The 26,041-nt window shown below is 42.3% G+C and overlaps 2 long non-coding RNA genes across 3 annotated transcripts in view; one reads left to right on the top strand and one right to left on the bottom strand.

Annotated features, from left to right (window-relative positions):
* LOC124866559 overlaps positions 1 to 12,791 on the bottom strand; it is a 34,790-nt gene extending 21,999 nt beyond the window's left edge. Inside the window, exons 1-3 of the long non-coding RNA XR_007037856.1 lie at positions 12,618 to 12,791; positions 11,295 to 11,346; positions 10,771 to 10,815 (exon numbers count right to left, since the gene is read on the bottom strand). This is a non-coding gene — a long non-coding RNA (uncharacterized LOC124866559). The remainder of the gene's footprint in view (positions 1 to 10,770; positions 10,816 to 11,294; positions 11,347 to 12,617) is intronic.
* Positions 12,792 to 14,440: 1,649 nt separating this feature from the next.
* On the top strand, positions 14,441 to 15,046 carry LOC124866682. Of its 2 annotated transcripts, XR_007037882.1 has the most exons (3): positions 14,441 to 14,485; positions 14,719 to 14,889; positions 14,982 to 15,046. It is a non-coding gene; the product is annotated as an uncharacterized LOC124866682 (long non-coding RNA). The 2 variants fall into 2 exon arrangements; XR_007037881.1 differs by lacking the exon at positions 14,441 to 14,485 and having other exon boundaries at positions 14,504 to 14,889.
* The last annotated feature ends 10,995 nt before the right edge of the window (positions 15,047 to 26,041 follow it).

Raw genomic sequence — 26,041 nt, 5'->3', positions numbered from 1 at the left:
CATTTCCGTCCTTGTCTGGGCCCAACGTCCGGGAGTGACCTTTCACCTTTTTCCAATACACTACCATTCCCTGCTCTTTGGTGAGATGGTCACATGCCAGGAAGAGTTCGGAGTGTTTTACCTCTTTATTCCTGGCATTCTTCATTCCATTCTCTTTCCACACCGGGAGATGGGAGACGAAACTGTGCCGGGCATAATTGGAGTCGGAGCAGATTTGTTTAATGTCCAGGGCTGTAGCCTGCTGGAGGGTGATGAGTACTGCTGCAATCTCTGCATATTGACTTGTTTTCGGCCCCAGTTGGTAGTGGTTTGGTTCGGTGACGTGGTGTCCAACCCAGATGATGCCCACACCGGCCTGTAGTCGACCTTCATTAAGAAAGGCGCACCCATCAATGTAGGCTCTTGGAAGCCCTTCGCACACGTTTTCATCGAAATAGCGGTGACTCGAGGAAGACTGGGAGGTGGCCGGTTTGTCAATGGTGGTCGCTACGGTGTCGCATTCACAGTGCTGACATTCTGCTAACCCTTGTCCCAACACCATTTTATTATTCTGACCGTACTTGACCTCAACGTCATAACCTTGGAGTGCCATCATCCATGTTGCAATGCGGCTGTTGGACACTCTTCCTTCTCTCAAATGTTCGCTGTTCAAGAAAATGACCGGTTGGTGGCTCGTCTCAATAATGACTTTCTGCCCCCCAATGTAACTGCGGAAATGTTCAACTGCCCAAACTGTAGAAAGCAGAGCTCTCTCACAGTCGGAGAACTTAACCTCTATGTCACTCAAAGGTCGGCTTGCGTATGCGACAACTCACATGTCCTGGTCATGTTTCTGCTTCAAAGCAGCACGTAGACACTTGGAGGAGAAACCCGCTTCCAGGTAGAACTCCTTGTCCTTATCTGGGTAGGCCAGGCAAAGAGCAGAACCAAGTTTCTGTTTCAGGAGTTGGAAGGCATGCTCTTGGGGTTCCCCCCATGTAAAAGTCGTGTCTTTGCGCAGGAGTTCTGTGAGGGATCTGGCCATCTCCGCATAGTCCTCAATAAACTGGCGGGAGTAGTTACAGACCCCTAAGAAACTCCGAAGTTCAGACACGTTCGTTGGAGCCTTTGTCTTGGATGGCTCGGATCCTGCTGGCTTGGGGCTCAATGCCGTTTGGGCCCACGGTTAAACCGACGTATTCTACCTTTGTCCGGCACCATTGGCCTTTGGCGAGTGCTAGCTTAGCCCCTGCTGCGCCAAGCTGGTCCAGGACGTGCCGGAGTTTGGCTAGGTGTCCCTCAAACGTCCTGCTCCTCATAAGGATGTCATCGACGTAAATGAGGTTTCCCCGGGTTGCGGCATCGGACATGGCTTTGTGAAGGAAGATGTTAAATTCAGCCGGAGAGTTCGAGTACCCAAAGGGGCACCTGTTCCAGGCATACTGGTGGTTCCCGAAGGAAAACGCCAATTTGTACTGGTAGGCCGGGTCTACCTTCATTGTCCAAAAGCCATTCGCCACGTCCACTGTGGAGAAGAAGCGAGCGTCTCTCACCTTAGCCAGCTCCTGGTCCAGATGAATCATGGGCCAGCGTGAGAGGGGTACCTGCTTGTTCAGTGAACGGTAGTCAATTGTCAGACGCCATTTCCCGGTCGGTTTCAACACTGGCCAGATTGGGGAGTTGTACGTGGAGTTGCATTCACGTATTATCTGTTTCTCCAACAGCTTGTCGAGGATCTCTTGAATCGACTCGTAAACGGCCAGAGGTATCTTATATTGACGCACGAACATGGGGGGTGCGTTTGGGTTCGTTGGAATACGAACCATGTGGAGGTCGGTGACCCCGCAGTCATGGGAGTCCTTCGAGAGGACTGACTGATATTCATAAAACAACTTCTTAAGAGCTGTTCTTTCCTCTTCTGTGCTTAGCGCATTGGCTTTCTCCAGCTGCTCGCTGACCTCGGTCTCAAAACCGGGGTAGGGCTCGCTAGAGGAGTCCTGGGTCCCAGGCTGTTCTTGAGCTGGTTGCTCTGGGTGTGTCGCCAGTGCGTACACTACCAGGTTGCCTTCAGGCCCCAGGGTAGCACCACAGGTGGATTTGGTTGTTAAAACCTCATGTCTCTCAATTGTGATCATGCTCGACGGGAACGTGGACACAACGTCTGGAGGGTCCTGTCTATCGGACACAAATAAGGGCATGTCTCCAATCACGGGGATGGTTAGCTCGAAGTCATGATGAGAACTGTCTATGAGCATGCCCAGGGGTTTCCTTGCGGCTACCTGGATCGGCACTTGGGTTGGATTCTCCACCAAAAGATAAGTCGAACGGTTATTCAACTCAAGCATGGACGTGCCACAGACCACCAGGTTCAAGTCCCGGAAGTAGGGAAGAGGTTGGAAGAAAACGCGGGTGTTCTGAAGCTTCTGTCCGGTTTTGACCGTCAGTCGCATCGGTACCCCTGCTGTTCACTGCGGTATTAGTGACTCGGTCTCACTGATGGCCTGGCAGGCCTGAGGGGTAGTTTGTCCCGACAGCATGACCTCAGGGATTCCCAGGAAGGGACTTGAGGGAGCGTTGGCTCGGGCCCAAACAACCTGGTTAAAGGTGTCTAACTGGGCACCCAGCCGAACCAGTAGATCTGCCCCGATGAAAACCGGTGGGTGCAGGTGTTGAGCAATACTGAAGGTATGGGCGAGCTGTCTCACGCCCAGCTGGACCTTGAGGATGCAGACTCTGGTTGCCTTCAGCCTGCTGAGAGCAGACTGTGGCTACGTCGTGCCTCAATTAGATGTGGGTTTTCTTGGGACAGACGGTCATATAACTCCCTGCTGATTGCGGACTTCTCCGGCCAAAGTGCTAAGATCACTTCCGTTGTGAAGGTGTCCTCCAGGTGCACACCTTCCACTATTTTGGGGTTGTAGGGTTGCACCCCTTCGCTTTCCAGAGAGCAGAGAAATGAGTCATGACCGCAAAGGGCAGTTCCCTGGGTGGATGGATGCACTTGTGCCCCACAGGTGCCCGAGACTGGTTCTGTCGAAGGCATAAGCTTCGCTAGAGGTTCTTTGGGACCCTCCACACTGGAAACTTGGTTGGTGGAAAAGGGCGATTTACTGCTCGTGCCCAGGGGTTTTGGCGTCTCCACCTGGGCCCAGAGTTGGCCCTGGTGGCAGTCAATGAGCGGGGCTAACCTGCCCAGCAGGTCCTGGCCGACAAGTAGAAGCTCTGTGTCCAGTGTGCAAATGTAAATGGGGTGGACCAAAGTCATGTCTTGGAATGAAACATCCAACCACACCCGACTGGTTATGTATGAGCGGTCTTGGGTGTAGCTGGTTATGCTTACATCGCAACCCTCAATTTGAAATGGTTTACCAAGAGCGAGCATAGCTCTACTCACCTCCTCAAACAGGGTTGAGCACATCAGGCTAATTTCTGATCCGGTGTCCAGGAGTGCGTTCGCCTTAACGCACCCCCCTATAATTGTCGGACAGTATAGGCGACCGGCATGTGTGTTGTGGGTTAGTTCACCTAAGAATTTTAGGAAGGGAGTCCGGGGTGTTTTTCCTGACGAGGTCTCAAGGAGTACTTGAGGTTTCTCAGGTTTGTCTACCCACCCGACCAGATAGACTCTGGTTGCCGTGGAGGCGGAATCTACGCCTAGTCACGCTGACGGGGGTTTCGGATCTGGTTTATCTAGGTGGTTGGTTTCGCGTTTTGAAGGTGGTGGTGGTGCGGTGGCCTCACGCACCGTTTCTGTTACCATCTTGTGTAAGGCCTCCTTCATCTCTCTCCCCATAATTCCCTCTGCATGTTGGTCCCACCCCTTTCCATCAGTCTTACCTTTCGGACTCGCTTGGTAGTCAGGGCGCCTGTTGGACCTAGGGTTATCAGATTTACCAGGCTTTGGGTGCCGTTCATTGCCACCCCCCCGGTCCTGCAGACTAAACCTACGTTGTTCCCTGAACCGGTTCTTGGTGTGGGTTACTGCTGGAGGTATTTCCTGACCTTCTAACGCGAGGCTGGTTCTGTCAGTCTGGATCTGTAAAACCCTAGCCTCGCTCTCTGATCCCTTGGTCGGGCGAGCACGTGTTTCCCATGCCATTTGAGCATATTTGCGGATATCTTGCATGCTCATGGCCTTGGTTCTGCAATACATAGTAACATCGTATCGCACACTTTCATGAAGGTTGTGGAGGAACAGGGATTTAAAAGCATGTTCCTCCTCAATGCCTGGCGCATTGCGTCCTTGGAAGTAAACGGCTCTCAAGCACCGGTAATACTCCCTGGGTGCTTCGCTTTTCTTTTGCTGGATCGTGAAAGCACCAAGTGTGGCGGAGGCCCGGTCTGTGTACACAGAATATTCTTCCCTTAAAGCTTCGCAAAGGGTTGAATAATGGTCTCGGACTGCGGGTGTCAGGCTCTCCATGAAAACATGGACACTCCTGGACGCTTCAGTTTCTCCCGTGCTGATGGGCAGTACAAATCTAGAAGACAGCGTTCCACTTCCCTAAGGTAATCATCAATGTTTGATTCTGCCTTATTAGGGTCGAAACGCTCTATGTCTTTGGCCAGGGACTCAAGCTGGCGGGTGCGCAATCCACTCTCAGGGATTGGTCCCGGCCCATCTGAGTCATCATCGGAGAGTTCACTCCGGCTGCACTCAGGGGGTATCGGTGCATCACGCCTCATCCTCGGAGGAGGCAGTGGAGGCTGCTCCCGGTATAACTGTGGGCCCTGTGCTTCCCGGACTCGGGTCCTGGGCAGCGGTTGAGGGCGGTAGGAACCACCTGAATCCCAGGGGCGGCACTCCTGTCGCCTTGGCGGAGGTGAGGGATCGTAGAGGACCGTACTGCGAGTCACATTTGATGGCTGCTCGCATCTGAACGGTGAACTATTTACACCTGCTGGGTCCTCAGCTAGGTACCGTTCATGGCTGCTGATTGCAGTGGGGTGGGGCACCGCACCACTGAACCTATTCTGACTACTTACACCTGTTCTTGCCTCGGTGGATGTATGGGGAACCCTATGAGCCTGGAAAGGTAATCTCTGCAGAGCAGCTTCTACATCCTCCAGATCTGACCTGCAGGTTCTCTCAGGGTTTCGCAGGTGTGGCTCACCTCCAAAGGTTTCAACCTGTGAGGTGGGTTTCGGTTCGTCCCCCCATTCTTCCAGGGGGGGAGGGGTGGCATGGCTACCCTCTATTGCTTCCAATCTATTTCTAACTTCTGTTATTTCACCTCTAAGGACATCCACTGTCTGCAAAGTATCATTCAGCTCAAACTGCAGTTTAACGCGCTGGTCAACTTCCAACATTAACCTTCGCTGATACAACAGAGTGAGCTGTCCTAACACATCTGAGACCCGTCTGTCCTTCGGTGGGTTTTTAATGACTTGGAGCAACGTCTGAATCCTGGCTTCACATTGCTCAATGCCATACTCATTGAGGCCTTTACGCTCCTCGGAGGACAACAGAATCAATGACCCAATCACCTCTTGTGCCTGCATTCCTATGGGGTCCTCCACCATACACACATCTCCAGCTGCAGTCTGGGATGTTCCCTCCATCTTTGGCCCAAAATGCACAATGCAAACACACAAACTGTTTATTTATGAACCACCACTAAAAGAAATTAGCAGCAATTCAACAGGCTAAGCTATTCAGCTGTTAAAGGATTGCTAAAATTAATTAGCCGCACACAACAGGCTAAGCTGTTTAGTGATTAAGGATTGCTAAACTTAATTAGCTGCACACAACAGGCTAAGCTGTTCAGTGATTAAGGATTGCTAAAATTAATTAGCTGCACACAACAGGCTAAGCTATTCAGCTCGCTGTCTGATTCATACCTGTATCTTCCAGGTGTATTGGTTTGCTTAAAATGGGCACACAGGTTTGACCGTTCAAACTGTGGCTTACCCAAGTCTATGCTTTAATGGGGTTAATCAAGCAAACACACAAAAAGGGGAAGAAGGGAAAGAATTTTGAAATAACCCAAAAACCAAGTTCAAAATAAAATTTTAAAAAAGTGGGAAAACGAAACTAAACATTCAATGCTGTTCTTAGCTTCAAATAAGTGTTAGTGTTCTCTAATATGAATCACCTACCTTCCTGTTAGACAACCAAGTTAGTTTTATGAGTCAGATCAAAACATGCTTCACACAATAAAACCCAGCAAAAATGCTTAAATTTTATCCAAAAGTGGTAATGAATGATCTGTAACTTCAACTTTCAACTTTAATTTATGCCATTTTGATCATAGGTGATGGAATTATCTGCCTGTGTTAATGAATTGAGTGATTAAAAAAAAAAATCAAAGTAGGAAATGCAATTCACACTAGTGACCACCAGATGGTACTGAGTGCAGGTCTGCGGTTTGGGAAATCCAGCTGCAATCTGTAATCTATTAAATGACCACCAGATGTAGGTGTTGTTCTCTAACTGACTGGGAGAATGTTGGTCACAACTGTAATTACGCCCAGCGGACACTGGGGCAGGTCTGCTGCTTATCAGCGCTGGTTTTCTACAGCTGCAGCGGCAGGCTGGCGACTAGAAATTAACTTTAACTTCTCCACAAGTTAAACCAACTTTCACCTTGCATCCACAACAAACACCTCTGAAAGATAATATTATCCTTTGTAGTAGAACTGAGCACAACCTAGTCAAAATATCCCCTAATTCACAAACGTTCTGTGTGAAACTCAAGTCTCACAATAAACGTCTAGTTAACGGAGATCACAACTGTTCATTCTGTGCAATAGTGATTTGAGGTCTGTCTTTTTAAGGCCCACCCAGGGACGCCATATGTTGGGTTTATGATTATTGATTGATTAATCTTGATCAATAATTATAATTACAAATCATAACCTGACAAAATCAACTTCCTAACCAAAATCCTCATTTATGAATCGAGACCAGAGATATTTCTGGTGTTGTAATTGTGGCTCAACGTCTTTGACAATTACAACCGTTAAATACTCCGTAATAATTAATAACTATTGCCGGAGATGTCACTGTTTAATCGACCGTTTCTGCCAAAACGTGTAGAACGTTAACCTTATTTTGACTGACGAATCACTTTCGCACACAATGAACACAAAACGCTCTCTCTTTATCTATGTGAATATTTATTAATTTTCACTTACTCAACATGCAAAATTCTACAAACACAGGGGTAACACATCTAAATAAGCAAAATTCAACAAACGGTAGTGGGTATGTATTGAATCAACCAGCAGTTTATGGCACAACAGACGAAGGAAATGAGAATATGAAGAGTGGTGTGGTGGCGAGTGGTGGGGGGTTGGAGCGCAGCTCCGACTGTCCTTTATGATCTTCTGATCATAAAACTTCCCCCAACTCCTGAGCACAAAGGATTCTAACTTTTGGCGGCAAGCTAGCACAGTGAGATTGAAGACAAAGGGGAAATGGAGAATTTTACCATGAGGTCGTTTAACAGTCCAGTCTTACAACGCACCCGCGTTGACTCTCAGATAGTAAACACAAGCAGCTCTAGGATCACGGCGGATCCCGATATCAAAATAACACATCAAAGTTTCAATAAGCAAGGTTACATGCACATATTATTCAGAACACATGAGATCCTAACCAGCCATTCTGGTTGCTTCTACAACCTCTGACCCTGCCCAGGCCTTCTAATAAAGAAATAAAAGATTAAATAAAAGATGGGTTTTACTTGTGGAAGCTTCCTTCGGGGCAGCGAGTGGGAGGAAAAAAAGGGGGGCTGAGTGTTGTTGCGCGTCCGCAGTTACACCAAGAGAGCGGTCAGTCCTGTCCTTTGGTCTTTTTGACGAAAAGGAAAAATAGGATCTGACCATCAGCAGTCGACTAGGGATGAAACACGATGGCGGTTCGTTTCCTCGAACTCCGTGTTTTAGTTACGTGTTAACTCACGTCTTCGATCGGCAAAGTGAAATTCCTGGCCTTCTTAGTCCAAAAACCTCAGTTATGAATTGTTCGTTGGCCAACGAGAGAGAGAAATAACTGAAGTCCACGTGGGATCTCTGTTACTTCCAAGGACGCTCCAGTTGCGTGGCGACCCCGTCAAGATTGCCAGCTGGAAAGCAAGTTTTAAAATGCCCGCCTTCCTATATAGCGTCTTGTGACGTCAGACTTGAGACGCCCCGTCATAACAGTCGTGATGCTCGACGGGATATGGAGGCGCGCACTGTCCGGGATACAAAATGGCCGCAAGCATCAGGAGGCCTGGTGTCTGTGCAAGTAGTCCAATATTCAGCAACAAGTGGTCCAACATTAGTGTGGTGTAGGGCCTCCTTTTGTGGCCAATACAGCGTCAATTCGTCTTGGGAATGACATATACAAGTCCTGCACAGTGGTCAGAGGGATTTTAAGCCATTCTTCTTGCAGCATAGTGCCCTTGTCACTACGTGATACTGGTGGAGGAAAACGTTTCCTGACTCGCTCCTCCAAAACACCCCAAAGTGGCTCAATAATATTTAGATCTGGTGACTGTGCAGGCCATGGGAGATGTTCAACTTCACTTTCATGTTCGTCAAACCAATCTTTCACCAGTCTTGCTGTGTGTATTGGTGCATTGTCATCCTGATACACAGCACTGCCTTCAGGATACAATGTTTGAACCATTGGATGCACATGGTCCTCAAGAATGGTTCGGTAGTCCTTGGCAGTGACGCGCCCATCTAGCACAAGTATTGGGCCAAGGGAATGCCATGATATGGCAGCCCAAACCATCACTGATCCACCCCCATGCTTCACTCTGGGCATGCAACAGTCTGGGTGGGACGCTTCTTTGGGGCTTCTCCACACCGTAACTCTCCCGGATGTGGGGAAAACAGTAAAGGTGGACTCATCAGAGAACAATACATGTTTCACATTGTCCACAGCCCAAGATTTGCGCTCCTTGTATCATTGAAACCGACGTTTGGCATTGGCATGAGTGACCAAAGATTTGGCTATAGCAGCCTGGCCGTGTATATTGACCCTGTGGAGCTCCTGACGGACAGTTCTGGTGGAAACAGGAGAGTTGAGGTGCACATTTAATTCTGCCGTGATTTGGGCAGCCGTGGTTTTATGATTTTTGGATACAATCCGGGTTAGCACCCCAACATCCCTTTCAGACAGCTTCCTCTTGCGTCCACAGATAATCCTGTTGGATGTGGTTCGTCCTTCTTGGTGGTATGCTGACATTACCCTGGATACCGTGGCTCTTGATACATCACAAAGACTTGCTGTCTTGGTCACAAATGCGCCAGCAAGACGTGCACCAACAATTTGTCCTCTTTTGAACTCTGGTATGTCAACCTTAATGTTGTGTGCATTTCAATATTTTGAGCAAAACTGTGCTCTTACCCTGCTAATTGAACCTTCACACTCTGCTCTTACTGGTGCAATCAATGAAGACTGGCTACCAGGCTGGTCCAATTTAGCCATGAAACCTCCCACACTAAAATGACAGGTGTTTCAGTTTCATTGTCCAACCCCTGTAAGTCTGCCACTCAATGAGAGTTTATCTCCTAACCCTAATGATAAGACAGCTCATTTAGCCTGACAGAGAGACTCACAACAAGGAGAGTCAATCTCACATGCACACAAGCTAAAGATGTCCACAAATGTTTCTATAAAAAGCAGACAATAATTTCTAATTTCCTTTATTTGCTCCCATCTTTGATTGTAGGTATCTGTTGAGCAAATTTAATAAAACATTTTCATTAAACAATGCACACAAGCATCATCTTTGAAACTTCAGCTTCATGCTTAGTTTGACAAAATAACCTGCACCTAGCAACTTGTTCTCACACATTGTCTCACAGGGGGACATGACCTTCTGTGGCATTTTATTATTAAGCAAATCTCCACTGTTTACTATCTAATGGAGGCATACGAAACCTCTATAATGCCAAGACTACCTATTTTTGACTCACATTTAAACATATTTAAATCTCAAACTGACTTTGCAAGTATAATAAGGGGATGTGCAAGTTGATTTTTGCTTGAGCTTGAGATTTAAAGCTTTAATATATGAAAAGTTAAGTGGCATGAAATTTAAAGAAAATTGATTAAAATACCTTTTATTTATTTTATTTTGACATCAAATAACAAGAGGAAATCAAAAAGCTCTCGGACAGTTCCCCTTTATTATTTTCTAATTGCTTTACCAATTTCTAACTTTCCCCATTTTATATTCAGCACAGGTTTAATTCTAAAGAAGACTGGGCTTTGGCCATGCATTCGTCTTACTATGCAGTGTGGTACCTGCTGCAACTCCATACATTTGAGTATAACCCAATGAACTGTTGTGTTTTTTTTTTCATACAAGCCTACCCACTGTGTAGGCTGTAATAGACTGTGCAGAGTCAGGAAGGTGAAAGACTTGAGGAGGATGAGGTCAAGTTGATGACTAAATCAAAATAAGATTTTACCAAGCATCAAAACAATGAAACACACCAGATGCTAAACATTTAAAATGAATATGGTTTGATACTGACACAAAAAAACATTGTCATTGCAATAAGGAAAGAGTCGATTGCGCCTAATGCCTGGAACTGTTTGGAAAAACAGCAGAAAATTAGAGGCATTGTCTCTTTGATCATTTTTAAAGAGCTCCACAGTTCCTTGGAGGATGAAACATCTGACTGTAAATGTTGCAACTAATTGTTGTAACTTGAATATATTATTTTTATTGTTGATAGTGTTTTCATGAAAAAAAGATTACAAATATACAAGGAGCTTTTTCCTGGTTAAATAAAAGCCAAAGAAAATACATACAGGAAGGTCAGAAAATTAGGGGACTTTCTTACCAGCAGGTTGATTAGTCAAGATCTTAACTTCATCCATAAAGCACACTAAATACAGTATAAACAAAACAAAAACATGGCAGTCAGAGCTTAAAAAAGTCAATCTAGATTGTAGTTCTCCAAAATAATGTTTGGATACCAGAAAATAGCATAAAAGGCACATAGTTTTATTAACAGTCAGTCATCTTCTATACCGCTTCTTCCATAGTGGGTCGCAGGGAAGCTGTGGCCTATGTCCAGCAGGCTATGGGCGGGGTACACCCTGGACAGGTCGCCAGTCCATCACAGGGCAACACACAAACAACCATGCACACACTCATTCATACACCTGAGGGCAATTTAGAGAGACCAATTAACCTAGCAGGCATGTCTTTGGACTGTGAGAGGAAGCCGGAGTAGTTGCTGTTGCTGTTATCTTTATTATGTCCAGAAATTTACATGGTTTCTTTCTCTCTTTTCTTTAAATATATTAAAGATAATCATCAATTTCTGCTGGATTTCCTGTAGCACAGGAGGAAAATCCTTACCTCACAGTTGCCGTGAACTACAACCGACCAACCAGGAAAATGATAAACAGCACTGTTGAGAGAACAGCAGGTAAAGTTTCATGTTTTAGAAATAAGGAGTAATGTATTTATGTCTTTAACTCATCAAATCATGACATCCTAGTTTCTCCATCCCTGCCCACATTCTCAACCTAAAAAAATTGTCACTTAAAAATAGTCAAGTACACAAGAAATGAAAATATGTTAACCCTAATAATTCTGCAGCTGGGAGGCTGGAAGACTGGTCTGGCCCCTTAGCACAGGAGCAACCAGCTGTCTGTATTTCCGTGTATACCCGGATGATTACACTGAAACTCAACCCCACTGATGTGTGGTGTTAAGGCTTTGACTGAGTTTTATGTCTGCTTTAAGGTGTGTGACATTGTTCCCAACGTTTTTAAACCAAATGCCACCGTGTAGCACTGGAGTTAATGAAGTGGCTATGTATGCTAGTATATGTAATTAAAGGGACAGGTACAATTAGACTTTTCACTTTAAGCTGTAAAAGTTGATGTTCCCAAATGTTTTTATCCATATTTGCCCTGTGAGAGAGCATTTATTTAACGTAGATACTTAACAAGATTGGTTACACAAGAATCTTGTACTTTATACAAGCAATTTCTGACTGGCAAATGAAATGTCGGTCATGAATTATTTTTGATTAGAGTGTGCATAGACAAATCTGCTGAATGGCGTTAGGTGAGGGGGAGTTTTAAGCATTAGCTGTTTATCCTCAGTTGACCATTAACTTAACTTTCTTTATGCTTCTTTAACAGAACATCTACCTTTGTTTTAGAAAACAATTTTTGTTAAAATATTTGACCAATAAAGTTTTACTTTATTTTTTAAGGAAGCTCAATCAATTCATTTTCATACAAACTCCCAATGTGCATAAATCAATGTAAAAATAGTTTTCATGAAAAAACAGAAAGATGTCTGCATGAATGGTGTTTTTTATAATTAATATGAACACCTGGATGGTGATTGAAAGATGCATGCATATTGCAGTCATTAATACCAAATGAGATTGCAGGAAATGGCAGCGGTGCATATAAATTGGTGTAAACTTTCAGCTTTGATGTTACGTGTGTTTTTAAAAATATATATTTTTCACATTTTTTACTTTGAAGTTAGAGGACTGAACAGTAGACAATGGATCATTGGCCACAAAGCTTAGTTAACATTACATCAGGTCAGACTTGTACATAATGAGAACATTTAAAGCTGATCTATGGCTCACATGTTATTCAGTTTATAAATACAACAGAAATAAATGTTATAGTTCATAATGTTGTTTTTCCATACCTCAACCCAAACTATTTCATATCCTTCGAGTATTTTCCGAGTCTAAATATATTACACATCTTAGTGTCCTGGTTGAAGATGGCAGATTGGCATAATCTTGGCATAATCTTGATGCCTTCCCTCCAGACAGAATCTGTGGCAGCAATAAAGCATCAGTCAAACACTGCCAAAATGTCAAGCAATCTGATATGGAGCAAGGCGTAGGTGGAGCTCTGTTTGTACCAAAGAGCAAATATACTAGGTGAAAGTTCAGGGATCGATTTTCCAACCAGATACAAATCAAAATGTCTTTGAACACAATGCTCTGGCAAGACTGTCTGGCACACTTCAAAACAAAGAAACAAGACTACAAGATGATGTTTTCTTCCCTTTTCTTCATGCTTCTCAAGCTGTGATATTACTACGATCCTTTGCTTTCATTATTTTATGTTTATGTGCTTGCTTTGTCTGAATTCTAGATGATACAAAGGGCAATTTCTATTACTAAGAGAACAGGAATTCAGTCTTGTATTTCTTTCCTCACTTTGGTCCTAAGCATTTGCAAGTTTTATGGTGCTACCCTTTCTACAATTTCTGGGCTCTCCAGCAGTGTTAAAACCAAAGGACATCTTTCTACCATTCCTGTTTTTCATGTCCTCCATGTTTAGTTAAGTGGCTCAGAAGAGCACTCAAAAAGCATAATACCCACCTAATCCTATGCATTATTTCACTATTTAAAAGAGGAGCGATAAGAACCTGCACTATGATTTTACACATTGTTCTTGTGCCCATGCTTTCATGAGATTCAGTCTTTTATATAATCACAGAGATAAACAGACATTCATTCATAAAGAAAAACCAACACCCCCATCACAGCTCTCCCTTTCATACATTATGGGTTTAGTGACATGCTGTGGGCAATAATTGCATCTAAATTGGATTTTCTTCCATGTTTACATTTAGTTTTTTCCATCTCTCAGTATTTAATATACTACTTTCTGTTTTATACCTGCATATAAAAAGACTTCATAGCAAACATTAATTATAGCTGACACACTAGTGAGGCCACAAAGTTGAGCGACATGAGAATTAGATGATAAACGCATAGATGCAAGTTTTGAAATGTGCAAGGTAAAGAAAATAAAGAGAAGCTCCAGGAAACTTTTATCACACATCCAGTCAGTCTGATTTCATTACATCTCTGTTTTATCCTATAAAAAATTACACTGATATACTACATTGTCTTGCAGTTGAGCCTGACGAATGGGATCAATGCGAAAATAACGGTTGTCATGTACTTATGTATTGCCTAAGGGTAGGCCTGCAAACCCCTCCACAATTTTTCAACCTGTTTTGAAGTCAACAACTTGCCTTTCAACCTGCCCTTCAAACTACATTTCAAGACATGTCAGTGTGATGCTCTGTATTTTAACAAAAAAAAATGCTGTTTAATCACATAGCAAAAGCCACAATTATGCAGAAAAGAACCTGTGGCATTGTGTTGCTAACTGTTCGATCAGCCAGATCTACAATAAAAGGGTTTGGATCAAAAAGTGGCCCATTCAAAGTCTAGATACACAGTAAATCTAATTGATTTGAAAATCAATATTCATAGATGCTAAATCTGACTGAGCTTGAGTTTGTTTGCAAATATAAATTGCGAAAACAGTTCAGTCACTAGATCTACAAAGCTGGTAGAGACCTGCTGTCGGGATCTGGGTTGTGTCTTTGTGTATTTTGTGTTTGCAACATGTGTTCAGTGTTTTCAGACGTTGCTGGAGTTCTCAGGTGTGCTGGGTGACAGGTGCAACTTATTCTGCTGATTGCTTTGAGGAGTACTTAAGCAGGAGGCTGCCAGCACTTCCACGCCAGAGTGTTTGCCTTCCATGGTAACAATCTCAGCCAATGCTATGTCTATGTTTTGTCTTTCGTCTTTGTAGTAACTTTGTTTATGTCCCTTTGCAAACTAACAAACTGAACTTTGGATCTATGTCACTGGATTACTGACTTTGCAACTAAGAGCTTCTGAATGAATTACGTTCTGAGTACTTCCTTTCCAAGTATAGTCTCTGTTTGGATCATCGTTTCAAGCTGGCAGTTTCCCTGCTTCCTTCGTCTCCAGGATCAAGAACTAGGCGTACCCTGTCCACCCTCTAACGCAAGTATCAGCACAAAGGAATTAACTCTCTCATCTCTAAGCTCATCTAAGAAGCAACTAAGAAACCAACTGAACAAACTCAACCACGACAGCTTGGATCCCAAATCCCTCTACCCCTGGCGACGTGACCATTCAGTAAGCCGTTCACTTATCTATCTGCAATTCTCATAATTCGTGCAGTTACGTTGTTCCCTGTTTCATCAATACTGTTCCCTCTTCCCTTACAGTTGGTGTTTTCGTCCGTTTCCGTTCCAGAATATTTTATGACAAAATAAATATTATTTTCACTTTTTCTACTTTTTCCGGAGTGTTCTCTGTATGTGGGTCAAAACTCTTTGGAAAACAATGACACCTGCTGCTGAAATTCCACCAAAGGTAGTTCTACAAAGTATGAACTCACAGGGTGTGAATGCATATACATGTCAAACTTTTCAGATTCATATTTCTATATTTTTCTGACACCATGTATAATTATTTAATTACCTTCACAATGATGCACTACATTGTGTTAGTATATCACATAAAATCCCAATAAAGTACTCTGAACTTTTTGCTGTATTGTGTGTAAGTGTCAAAGAGGTTAAGGGGTATGAATGCACTGTACAAGGCATATAAATCCATCAAAAGGGGAAGTAAAATGATTTTTCCTGATCAAAATGTGTAGGTTTGATTCAAACTAGCATGAAATACAGAGCCTTTCATCATATTATCAGACAAAAGATCATCCACCTAAATTCAAAATATCCTTAGGTAGAAAGAAGCACCCAGAGTAAAGTGTTAGTATTCACAGCAGGTTGCTAAATGTGTGAGCTGGTGCTCTTTAAGTCTGAGGGTCAGGCTTCTTCCCAATAGCTGCTGTTTTGTCATTGTGATTTCCTTGACCTTACAAAACCCGCCTGTCAAAATGTGAATAATAAATACCTGGTTAACTTAAATTATATAAAAAGTTTCTTGGCACTAGCAGGATTTGTTTTTTTCAAAATCAAAAGCGTTGTAATTATTGAAGTGAAACAAATATTATCTGGCAGAATCTTTTTAGGGAAAGTTATTGATTGCACATATCCCTAAAGACGATTTCACTGCATGAGCCTTGACTTGACGAAGCTGTTTGAACAGCACATAGACATTCGATAAAGACCCTTTACTTCACAGATAATTTCTCTGTTCAGCTGATGGGCAGTGCTGACAGTTTTGCATTAGATTATACTATTTACTCAGAATCAGTTTGCTTGCTTTCTGGCAAACCCCTCAAAGCAAACAACAGAAACAAAGATGTGTAGTTAAATCATGCAATCTTTGGAACAGATTATAAAGGTGGCATTACACACTCATACTCACAAAGCCAGTCTGTACATAAAACAACTGACAATTATCTGTCAAAGCAGCAAATGAATAAATATTGATGAATGCAACAGATATGAAAACGTTTATGTAGTTCACTCCGGATGTACTCTCACCATGCAATCCACCATTTGGAGAATCAATGAATAGATCTCAGCATTGTTCCTCAAACATGGACCCATACACTATTGGCCTGATGCTAAACTGATGAGTTTGAAGAGGAAGCTTTGAAGACAGAGACTCATTCATTCACACGATGGAGATTAATTCTTTCGGAGGCAACGAGTAGATCTCTTGAGCGGAAGGCAACCAAAATCTTCAGTTTTCTTCCTCTAAGCAGACAGGCACTGATGCTCCAAGTTTCGATGGTTTGTCTTAGGTCAAGTATAGTCAGAAAAACTGATGCCACACGTCAGGAACTTCCAGAGGCTGAAGAGTTGAAGAAAACCCTTAAGGCGTAAAAGAGATTGGTTCAGGTCTTCCGGAAGCCTGAAACTCGGAGCAGTCATTTGTTCGCTGACCAAGTTCTCTCTGTTGGGTAAAATGCAACAGCTGGAATCAGATACTCAAATTGGAGCCACAGTCCTTTCAGGGCACACGGGTTGATTCTCTTTTCAATGCAGATTATCAGCAGGGCTGTGTCTCCGGTCCTCTGATTCATTTGTATTGTCTTTCTCTGTCCGATCTTGCTTGCTGGTCTTCTGCAAAGAAACAACCAACTAGTTCCTCTGTTCCACTATTTCCGGCAAACTCTTTATGCTTATTTGGCTAGTGGTTGTTGCCATGGCTGTTCCATTATTTACCCGTTACATAAGGTGACCTTTTCTTTGGAAATCCCCGAGTCATGTGCTTCACATCAGACATGCAATCATCACCTCAATCCTGAGCTGTCTGCTGACCTCTTCTCTGACCTGCACCGTGGAATCCGTCATCACTCATCTTGTACTGTAAACTACAGCTCTCACATCCCCAATTCCTCAACATCTGCTCTGTTCCCGTCTCACTCAACATTACACTTCCTCTTAAATAGTGTATTTAATTCTTATATTGTTGATGCTCAAACTTTTAGTTACAGAATTTTCTCCACTTACAGTTTAAAACCATTAACTCAACTTCATCTTTTCATGTTCATACATCACAAGTGATTATCAGTACTTTTCTTACACATATAGTTAATTAACAAAATCCAGTAGCATTTATTATTATAAAAATCAAACCTTATTGCATTTCTATTCATCAGTCATAAATGTAAAAATTCTATCCACAATCATCAATATATGGTTAACAGGATTTTCAAAGAAATCATTCTTCAATCTCTTTTTCATGACATCTTATCCATGTAGTATGATCATTGTTCATTTGATACCCTAAAGATTAATCTCTCATTTCATCATATGTAATTGTTTTAGTCTCAATCATAGTGATACAAATCTGCAAAAGAAAAGAGAATAGCATGACTCTGAATGGACCTCCCGGACTTCACAGCTTCAGAATGTGAATATTTACTGAGTTATATTTCATTGATTTGATTGTGAGGGTTTAATTAATTTCTGCATGGATACATGGAAGGATTTCACCTCATTTTGACACGGGCAAATGAGGCTTGATACTTAAGTTGTCATAATCGGTCTTGGTTTGGTTGGACCAAAGAGCAGACTTACGCTCGGGAGTCACATGGTGAGAAGAAAAGTTATTTGTTTAATTGTAATAAGTAGTGAACTTACAATGCCAGAACATGGAAGTCAAACGTGGAGCCAGGAAACAAGAACAGGTTACAAACAGGGTAGCTGGCAGAAGAATTAAGGATGAACCAGTCGGGAACAATGAAAACCAGAAAGCTTAAGTACTGAGGGAAGTGGAGTATGAACCAATGAGCAGGGAGACAGGTAATCAGGTGAAACATGGCACAGGTGTGGAAACAGGCTGCAGGGAGACTAAGGGGAAGGTATCTAATGAAACTAATGAGCAGGAACATGAGAAACTAAACAGAAAAATAAAGAAACTAAACTAAATACCAAAACCCAGGGGAAAACAGATCTATAGGAAAACAAAACTGAACACAAGAAACACCAGAACCCAGAAAGGAACAAAACTAAACAAAATTAATCGAAATGAACGCAAAACACCTGGCTTGAAAAGTAAACAAAACACTAACACAAAACTCCACTAACTGTCAGGACATGACATAAACAAGTGGCAGTTTGAAAATAATTTATTATCTTTAACTTATATTTAGTTTCCAGCTAAATTTCTAAGTGATTTAGGCTTGCATAATGGACTAATTAAAGCAATGCACAATCTCGAAACCAGCAAAGATTTTTTCTGCATTTATCATGCCTGTACAGGTCCTTCTCAAAATATTAGCATATTGTGATAAAGTTCATTATTTTCCATAATGTCATGATGAAAATTTAACATTCATATATTTTAGATTCATTGCACACTAACTGAAATATTTCAGGTTTTTTATTGTCTTAATACGGATGATTTTGGCATACAGCTCATGAAAACCCAAAATTCCTATCTCACAAAATTAGCATATTTCATCCAACCAATAAAGAAAAGTGTTTTTAATACAAAAAACGTCAACCTTCAAATAATAATGTACAATTATGCACTCAATACTTGGTTGGGAATCCTTTTGCAGAAATGACTGCTTCAATGCGGCGTGGCATGGAGGCAATCAGCCTGTGGCACTGCTGAGGTCTTATGGAGGCCCAGGATGCTTCGATAGCGGCCTTTAGCTCATCCAGAGTGTTGGGTCTTGAGTCTCTCAACGTTCTCTTCACAATATCCCACAGATTCTCTATGGGGTTCAGGTCAGGAGAGTTGGCAGGCCAATTGAGCACAGTGATACCATGGTCAGTAAACCATTTACCAGTGGTTTTAGCACTGTGAGCAGGTGCCAGGTCGTGCTGAAAAATGAAATCTTCATCTCCATAAGGCTTTTCAGCAGATGGAAGCATAAAGTGCTCCAAAATCTCCTGATAGCTAGCTGCATTGACCCTGTCCTTGATAAAACACAGTGGACCAACACCAGGAGCTGACACGGCACCCCAGAAAATCACTGACTGTGGGTACTTGACACTGGACTTCTGGCATTTTGGCATTTCCTTCTCCCCAGTCTTCCTCCAGACTCTGGCACCTTGATTTCTGAATGACATGCAGAATTTGCTTTCATCCGAAAAAAGTACTTTGGACCATTGAGCAACAGTCCAGTGCTGCTTCTCTGTAGCCCAGGTCAGGCGCTTCTGCCGCTGTTTCTGGTTCAAAAGTGGCTTGACCTGGGGAATGCGGCACCTGTAGCCCATTTCCTGCACACGCCTGTGCACGGTGGCTCTGGATGTTTCTACTCCAGACTCAGTTCACTGCTTCCGCAGGTCCCCCAAGGTCTGGAATCGGCCCTTCTCCACAATCTTCCTCAGGGTCCGATCACCTCTTCTCATTGTGCAGCGTTTTCTGCCACACTTTTTCCTTCCCACAGACTTCCCACTGAGGTGCCTTGATACAGCACTCTGGGAACAGCCTATTCGTTCAGAAATGTCTTTCTGTGTCTTACCCTCTTGCTTGAGGGTGTCAATAGTGGCCTTCTGGACAGCAGTCAGGTCGGCAGTCTTACCCATGATTGGGGTTTTGAGTGATGAACCAGGCTGGGAGTTTTAAAGGCCTCAGGAATCTTTTGCAGGTGTTTAGAGTTAACTCGTTGATTCAGATGATTAGGTTCATAGCTCGTTTAGAGACCCTTTTAATGATATGCTAATTTTGTGAGATAGGAATTTTGGGTTTTCATGAGCTGTATGCCAAAATCATCCGTATTAAGACAATAAAAGACCTGAAATATTTCAGTTAGTGTGCAATGAATCTAAAATATATGAATGTTAAATTTTCATCATGACATTATGGAAAATAATGAACTTTATCACAATATGTTAATATTTTGAGAAGGACCTGTATTAGTCAAACCAGTTGAACTTTGAATTGAAGCACGTTGCATACAGTAGTGTAACACAAAGGGCTATTTAAAAGAGTTTATATTTATTTAATTAGCACTTTTTACAAGACTGTACACAGACTATGCATATCTTTATGCATATTTGTGGCATGGTGTGGAAACAATCATCTCATTTTGAACGTGACTAAAACAAAGGAGATGATTGTAGATTTTAAGAGAAACAGGAATAAGTCAAAAACGATTTCTATCATGGGAGAAGAAGTGGAGGTGGTGGGGGAGTATAAATACCTCGGTGTTCACCTGGACAACAGACTAGAGTGGAGATGCAACTGTGAAGCCATCTACAAGAAGGGACAGAGCAGACTGTACTTCTTGAGGAAGCTTAGGTCCTTTGGTGTTTGCAGCAAGATGCTGCATATCTTCTATAGGTCTGTTGTGGAAAGTGTGATCTCTTCTACCATCATCTGCTGGGGAAGCAGCATCAGAACCAGGGACTTAAAAAAGCTCAACAAGCTGATAAAAAAGGCTGGCTCTGTTCTGGGGACTCCTCTGGAACCTCTGGAGATCATTGTGGAAAGACGGATTCTTCATAAAATGAAGAACATTATGGAGAACCCTGAGCATCCTCTTCATGAGACTGTCCTACAACAACAGAGTGTCTTCAATCAGAAGCTTCTTCAGATCTGCTGTAAGACGGAGCGCTACAGGAGATCCTTCCTGCCCACAGCCATCAGCATCTACAACGGCTCTTTGAGGAAACCTTCATAATGAGCTACAACAACATTTAATTTTCCTTTGGGATTAATAAAGTATTTTTGAATTGAATTGAATTGAATCTTATTTATCTAGTTGTCTCTTATTGTCTCTTGTCTGAACTGTGTGAAAGGGTCTGTAGACAAAATGTAAATTTTTAGGTATGAAAATTCAAAGATTGTTAAAACTTGTTTAAATACATCCAAAAGTGGCAGCACACTTGTCCAGTAAACACATTTACAGTATGTAAATCTGTTACATAACTAATGTCATTTTTAACAACTTTGGATATGTTAATTCAGCCAGGTTCTGTTGGAGATTTATTCCTGTTAAATGTAGGTTTTCCTTCCCACTGTCACCACATGCTTGCTCAGGATGGGTTATTATACCAAAGTCAGTGATGATGCAATCAGATGGCCTCCTTTAGATAAATCCCTTTGTTCTTCAGAGTATCATATGCTTTTATATATCAGGCTTTTACATTTGTTAAGAATCAATAATGAAAGGTGGTACCAAAACATCTTAACAAATGATTGAATTTCCCATCATGTGTAGACAATTGATTAACCATAAATACAAATACTAAGATCTTAAAGGACTTTAAATAGATTTTGTGTAAAGCTCACAAGCTTCTCTAACAGTTAACAACATTAATTAGTAAAGATATCTATGATTTAAAAGGATTTCGAGCTGAAAGAAAAGTCCCAGTTTAATAAATAACACACATTATAGAAATTAAATGTTCCCCATGTGTCTCAAAAAGCTTTGGTTTTATGAATATACTTAGATTACTGAAGATTTGCAAGACCACAGATCCATGTGCTAATCTGCACTTATTTTACAACAACTTTTAGATATCTAGATTTACTTTTCAGCTGCTTTGCACTTTAAATGATAAAATCACAGCATCTGTATTTTTTTTCTTGTATTTTATTGTTGAGGTTCAACATTGAAAGAAAAAATCTATAACTCCTGCACTCAGCCACTCAGCTGGTCTCCTTCAAAAGCAATCGAAAGGGCACAGGACCAACACTGCATGTGTGGAAGCTGGAAGACATCGCCTCTAAAGTTTCAGTCGATAATATCACCTCTCACAATCTGCCACTGACATCTCAGGTCTCTCTACAACTGAAACTCAACCCAGTTCATACATACATGGAAGTTTGTGCATCAGAACCTTTTTGCCTTTATTACTCTTTCTCAACTCTGTTATAACATTAAGCCCTTGATATGAAAACTGACATTTAAGCAGTCAGTTCCATTTTACTGACTGGCGCACTTGCTGTGCTTCTGATTAAACCTACAGTATGTGTGGGACAAATTGGGTAAAGATCAAGTTTGATGCTCATTTTATTTGGCCTTTTTTTTTTTTGCTAATTCAATTTTGTTGCATATTTATTTCTTAGATTTAAATGAACATACATTGTCCTGAAACAAACATCAAACAGGTAGGAGGCTAAAAATATTGTCAATGAGAGTAGCCAGTAAAGGAAGAGAGGAAGAAGAAGAGGTTTAACGTTCAAGTAAAGACATAAAGCACAAGTTCAATTGAATTTAGTGAAACCTGGCAGAACACATAACTACAAATTTTTCATCAACTCACTTGAACCAATGAGTTCTGACACAGAACTGTGGTAAGTCATCATTCAAAAGAAATTTAAAAAGCCACAATACCTCATTTTAGTTGGGCATTGCTATTGTGGACAGTGCCTGCCAGTAACTAATGCTACAGTGCCTTGCGAAAGTATTCGGCACCCTTGAACTTTTCAACCTTTTGCCACATTTCAGGTTTCAAACATAAAGATATAAAATTCTAATTTTTTGTGAAGAATCAACAACAAGTGGGACACAATCGTGAAGTGGAATTAAATTTATTGGATGTGTCAAACTTTTTTATCAAATAAAAAACTGAAAAGTGGGGCGTGCAATTTTATTCGGCCCCTTTACTTTCAGTGCAGCAAACTCACTCCAGAAGTTTAGTGAGGATGTCTGAATGATCCAATGTTGTCCCAAATGACTGATGATGATAAATAGAATCCACCTGTGTGTAATCAAGTCTCCGTATAAATGCACCTGCTCTGTGAAAGTCTCAGGGTTCTGTTCAAAGCGCAGAGAGCATCATGAAGACCAAGGAACACACCAGGCAGGTCCGAGATACTGTTGTGGAGAAGTTTAAAGCCGGATTTGGATACAAAAAGATTTCCCAAGCTTTAAACATCTCAAGGACCACTGTGTAAGCAATCATATTGAAATGGAAGGACTATCAGACCACTGCAAATCTACCAAGACCCGGCCGTCCCTCTAAACTTTCATCTCGAACAAGGAGAAGACTGATCAGAGATGCAGCCAAGAGGCCCATGATCACTCTAGATGAACTGCAGAGATCTACAGATGAGGTGTCCATAGGACAACAATCAGTCGTACACTGCACAAATCTATCCTTTATGGAAGAGTGGCAAGAAGAAAGCCATTTCTCAAAGATATCCATAAAAAGTCTTGTTTAAAGTTTGCCACAAGCCACCTGGGAGACACACCAAACATGTGGAAGAAGGTGCTCTGGTCAGATGAAACCAAAATGGAACTGTTTGGCCACAATGCAAAACGATATGTTTTGCAACACAGCTCATCACCCTGAACACTCCATCCCCACTGTCAAACATGGTGGTGGCAGCATCATGGTTTGGGCCTGCTTTTCGTCAGTAGGGACAGGGAAGATAGTCAAAATTGATGGGAAGATGGATGTGGCCAAATACAGGACCATTCTGGAAGAAAACCTGTTGGAGTCTGCAAGAGACCCGAGACTGGGACGGAGATTAATCTTCCAACAAGACAATGATCCAAAACATAAAACCAAATCTACAATGAAATGGTTCACAAATAAACATATCCAGGTGTTGGAATGGCCAAGTCAAAGTCCAGACCTGAATCCAATCGAGAATCTGTGGAAAGAGCTGAAGACTGCTGTTCACGAACGCTCTCCATCCAACCTCACTGAGCTCCAGCTGCTTTGCAAGGAAGAATGGGCAAGAATTTCAGTCTCTCGATGTGCAAAACTGATAGAGACATACCCCAAGCGACTTGCAGCTGTAATTGCAGCAAAGGGTGGCGCTACAAAGTATTAACGCAAGGGGGCCGAATAATATTGCACGCCCCACTTTTCAGTTTTTTATTTGTTAAACAAGTTTGACATATCCAATAAATTTCATTCCACTTCACGATTGTGTCCCACTTGTTGTTGATTCTTCACAAAAAATTAGAATTTTATATCTTTATGTTTGAAGCCTGAAATGTGGCAAGAGGTTGAAAAGTTCAAGGGGGCCGAATACTTTCGCAAGGCACTGTATTTATTCTACAGGTCCTTTTCAAAATATTAGCATATTGTGATAAAGTTCATTATTTTTCATAATGTCATGATGAAAATTTAACATTCATATATTTTAGATTCATGGCACACTAACTGAAATATTTCAGGTCTTTTATTGTCTTAATACGGATGATTTTGGCATACAGCTCATGAAAACCCAAAATTCCTATCTCACAAAATTAGCATATCATTAAAAGGGTCTCTAAACGAGCTATGAACCTAATCATCTGAATCAACGAGTTAACTCTAAATACCTGCAAAAGATTCCTGAGGCCTTTAAAACTCCCAGCCTGGTTCATCACTCAAAACCCCAATCATGGGTAAGACTGCCGACCTGACTGCTGTCCAGAAGGCCACTATTGACACCCTCAAGCAAGAGGGTAAGACACAGAAAGACATTTCTGAACGAATAGGCTGTTCCCAGAGTGCTGTATCAAGGCACCTCAGTGGGAAGTCTGTGGGAAGGAAAAAGTGTGGCAGAAAACGCTGCACAACGAGAAGAGGTGACCGGACCCTGAGGAAGATTGTGGAGAAGGGCCGATTCCAGACCTTGGGGGACCTGCAGAAGCAGTGGACTGAGTCTGGAGTAGAAACATCCAGAGCCACCGTGCACAGGCGTGTGCAGGAAATGGGCTACAGGTGCTGCATTCCCCAGGTCAAGCCACTTTTGAACCAGAAACAGCAGCAGAAGCGCCTGACCTGGGCTACAGAGAAGCAGCACTGGACTGTTGCTCAGTGGTCCAAAGTACTTTTTTCGGATGAAAGCAAATTCTGCATGTCATTCGGAAATCAAGGTGGCAGAGTCTGGAGGAAGACTGGGGAGAAGGAAATGCCAAAATGCCAGAAGTCCAGTGTCAAGTACCCACAGTCAGTGATGGTCTGGGGTGCCGTGTCAGCTGCTGGTGTTGGTCCACTGTGTTTTATCAAGGGCAGGGTCAATGCAGCTAGCTATCAGGAGATTTTGGAGCACTTCATGCTTCCATCTGCTGAAAAGCTCTATGGAGATGAAGATTTCATTTTTCAGCACGACCTGGCACCTGCTCACAGTGCCAAAACCACTGGTAAATGGTTTACTGACCATGGTATCACTGTGCTCAATTGGCCTGCCAACTCTCCTGACCTGAACCCCATAGAGAATCTGTGGGATATTGTGAAGAGAACGTTGAGAGACTCAAGACCCAACACTCTGGATGAGCTAAAGGCCGCTATCGAAGCATCCTGGGCCTCCATAAGACCTCAGCAGTGCCACAGGTTGATTGCCTCCATGCCACGCAGCATTGAAGCAGTCATTTCTGCCAAAGGATTCCCGACCAAGTATTGAGTGCATAACTGTACCTGATTATTTGAAGGTTGACGTTTTTTGTATTAAAAACAATTTTCTTTTATTGGTCGGATGAAATATGCTAATTTTGTGAGATAGGAATTTTGGGTTTTCATGAGCTGTATGCCACAATCATCCGTATTAAGACAATAAAAGACCTGAAATATTTCAGTTAGTGTGCAATGAATCTAAAATATATGAATGTTAAATTTTCATCATGACATTATGGAAAATAATGAACTTTATCACAATATGCTAATATTTTGAGAAGGACCTGTATAACAAATATGCTCACTTATTGGCTACGTTATTAGGTACACCTTGCTAGTACCAAGTTGGACCCTATTTTGCCTTCAGAACTGCCTTGATTCATTGTTACATGGATTCAGGTGTCAGAAACATTCCTCAGAGAATTTGATCCATTTTGACATGACAGAAATAAACAGCTGCTATCATGTGGATTTGTCGGCTGCACATTTAATCTATGGGTAAAACGTATGGGTAATGTATCTCTCATTAGATTGAGATCTAGTTGCTGTGGAGGCCATTGAAGGAC

Source organism: Girardinichthys multiradiatus, chromosome 4 (genome assembly GCF_021462225.1).
Source record: "Girardinichthys multiradiatus isolate DD_20200921_A chromosome 4, DD_fGirMul_XY1, whole genome shotgun sequence".
NCBI classification, from domain to species: domain Eukaryota; kingdom Metazoa; phylum Chordata; class Actinopteri; order Cyprinodontiformes; family Goodeidae; genus Girardinichthys; species Girardinichthys multiradiatus.
The sequence above is the reverse complement of the archived record's forward strand: the minus strand, read 5'-3'. Positions and strand labels throughout refer to the sequence as shown.